Raw genomic sequence first — 3,660 nt, 5'->3', positions numbered from 1 at the left:
ATGCTCCTTAAATCTCCTCGTTGTGTGTACCACGCAATCAAGAAGGAGCCAACCCTTCTTGCTGTCCACATGCCCCAAACAGGGGCTGTAAGCTGAGAAGGGATGGGGAGAGGAGAATAGGATGTGATAGCCAAAAAGTCTAGCATATGGTCCTTTGGTTCCCTCCTATTTATAAAGATCCCCTATCAACTTAACCTTAATGGATCCTGCCCTATTGAGTTTTGAACCTCTATCCAATTACCCAAGCCTCTTAGATTAATAGGTCTCTACCCAATAATCTCTTATTAACTCTTATTGGTTCTCATCTATAGGATTCAATAATTCAAGGACTTAATGGATATCCAATAAGATAGGGGCTCTAGTAGATATCTCATATCCGAACCTCTACTCGTCGTAACACCTACCATATGTGTGTGACTTTCTAGGTCCAATATCGAGCTGATCATGAGTTATACATATCAGAACTCCTTCTAGCTCAATGAATTATTATCTTTATAAAAATTCACTCGACTCATCGACTACAGACATACTAGGATACTACGCCATAATCCTCAGACAATATAGTGAAATCCAATCCTTTGGACCTATCTATCCTTAGTTATCGTGTATCTATAGTCTCTCTTCCATCTAATATCTTAGAGACGGTACACTAGGCATAGTACTATCAAGCCCATACAGTTTCTCCTCGAGTCTCACTCTAATTGGATTCTCCCAGAGAACTCTTTCTCTCTCAATCCGAATGACCTTAGCCAAAGATTTGTCTGAGTAAAAATACATAGGATATTCCTCTCATGATACCGAGAGCGGATGATCCTCCATCGACACTCAATAGCTCTGGTAAGATTGGCTACCATTGTCGATGACCGGTTGTGCTAAATTTGAAACTTCTAAACCTATAAGTTCGGTATCAAATAATGAAGTACTCATACAGGACATCCTTGGTATCTCAAGTCTAAGAACCAAGTACACACTCGGACAACAGAATCATTATTTGACAATGAGATATCATCAACAATCCAGCATTCCGTGAGCGGATCAATCAGTGAATTCATTCCTAGAGCACCTGCACTATAACTCTAGTATTCCCACGCGAGTAGTTATAAGATCAGTTGCCTCCATCATACAGATGAGTATACAGTTTACCAGTCTGTCCGGTTATCTCAATGTCCCTCTCGAATAACCTATAATCAGGATTATTTAAGGTATATTCTTAGAGGTTAATCAGTCTCATTATTGTGATGTCATCACGATCCAATTCTCATTGCACATTTCCATGTACATCATAATATATTTATATAATAAGTAATATAAAGTAAAAAAATATCATAATAATAATAAACAAAAAGACTACGTGTCATGTCATATGTGCGTGATTGATTTACAAGGCACCTTTGACTAGTATTATTATAAATCTATAATTTATGAGATATGATTCTTAATTAAGGTATCTCGTGACTCTAAGCTCCCAATTTGATATGTGTATCATTCTTTAGTATACTCCATAGGAGCATGACCTTTCATTAACATATTTATTTTTAGTTAAATTAGATAAGTATAAGTTTAATTTATTATAAAATAGTGATTGTATAAATTACACATTCATAATGCATTTTGATTGTTATGAGCTAAATATAAATGTATATATTTTGTCAGAATAAAATATATGAATTATAATAAAAATATCTTATATGTATGCATATATGATGATGTGCGGGGTAAAAATATACGTATGTTTTATGATGTACTGCATGAGAGTGCATATATATATATATTATAATGTATTATGTGAGAGTGCATATATATATATATATATATATATATATATATATATATATATATATATATATATATATATTACGATGATGTGCGATGGAGAAATACATGTACATGTATATGTTATGATATGGGGTATAGAATTTCATGAATTTGTTATGTTTTTCTACGTGTACATATAAGCATTTTGAATTATTTTAATATAGATTTTTATCTTTTTATTTTTTTTATGCTATGTTGTAAGGTTATGCTAACTAAATAAATTATAGGATGAGGGGTTTACCATTAAATATCTTCTGTCGATGATTTTGAAATATCATAACATGACATTATATATGTTCACTTAAATAAAGTTATAAAAACTTATACTTACTTACTATAAATTACTTTTTTACAAATAAACATATTAGTATCACAATAAAGTGATTAGGCTAAGAAGTGAGCACATATGAGTCTTTGCTAGTGTAAATATGAATGATGACTTGTGGACATTTGTAAGTATATAATTTTTGGACATGTATAGGTGTTTTTTTTTTTGTTAGAGGTTATAATTATGTATAGGGTCAAAATCATGATATATAGGGGGAATCTTATTCTTTTGTTTAGTAAATTAGCATGTTTTATTATTAGATTATCTATTTTTTTGCTACACTCCTATTAATAACAGTAAAAGGATTAAAAAATAATATCTTACTTTAGCCTATTTGTAAGGTATAGATAAGACTAGGAATAAGATGTTACGTATTCTTCGTTTATCTATCTATCCAAGTTAAGCAACTTTACAACGTTAAGAAAACACTTCAAAATATTATAGCTATTAGATTGTCTAATTATAACAAGAACTAGGCAAACTGTATCTATTTGCTGTGCTATTTATGATAACATAGATTGGTAGACATATATGTATCAAACATAACAATTAAAGACATGTGGCTTTGATGGCTCAGAATTACCCCCGGAAAAAATGGATAACCGTAATAGTTGGATGACTTCAATTTTCTTCATCTTACCCGTGAAAAACATACCAAGCAATACCATATCTTAAAGTCCAGCTGGGTAGATAACATTAACAACCATAAAATATTTTAGAAAGTGGATAACATATTATATTATTTGGTTATACTCATGCAGAAAATTAATATTTTTTATTATATAAAAATAATTAAATATAACAATATCTCTCTTGAGTTAATCCAAAGTTAGAACACTAAATCTCTTATACTCACGCTCGTATAAGTCCGAATAATTTTTCTTTTAATCATCTCTAGATCAACTAAAGAATATACTCAAGGAATATCTTACGTGTCCTCCTGTATATCTCTTTTTCTTATCAAGTTCTTGAGACTTATAATAATATATTTATTGAAACAAATCTTAATTCACTAAAAAATTTTCTTACTTAAATTCTTAATCCTAATCCTACTCTTAAGTAATTTGAAGACTCCAAAAGTACTTGTCAATCTTAACCATCTTAATTTTAATTAGTGTGTTTACACTCTTGTAAAAGACTTATAAATCATATGTAGCTAGCAAACTTCAGATGATAACCAAAATTAGGGCCTACTCATCCATATGTAGCTGCTAGCAACAACGTGCTACTAAGATACGTGCGCTCCTCCTAAGGATGTAACTTCACATGATGAAGACGCCAAGAATACACGTCTTAATTGATGTAGTTTCTGAAGTTCTTCTTAGGGCATGCATTGCATATACAGGTACGGACATAGCATGATGACTAAGTATTAGGTATTGGGGATGGTGAATCAAGCGAGCAAGGAAGAATTAAAACATAATACTGCAAATCCAATTAAAAAAGAATGCAACATGACTAAGTATTAGGTATTGGAGATGGAGAGGCATTGCAAGGAAGTGTTAAAACATAATACT

This window comes from Musa acuminata, chromosome BXJ2-8 (genome assembly GCF_036884655.1).
Source record: "Musa acuminata AAA Group cultivar baxijiao chromosome BXJ2-8, Cavendish_Baxijiao_AAA, whole genome shotgun sequence".
In the NCBI taxonomy this organism is placed as follows: Eukaryota; Viridiplantae; Streptophyta; class Magnoliopsida; order Zingiberales; family Musaceae; genus Musa; species Musa acuminata.
The sequence above is the reverse complement of the archived record's forward strand: the minus strand, read 5'-3'. Positions refer to the sequence as shown.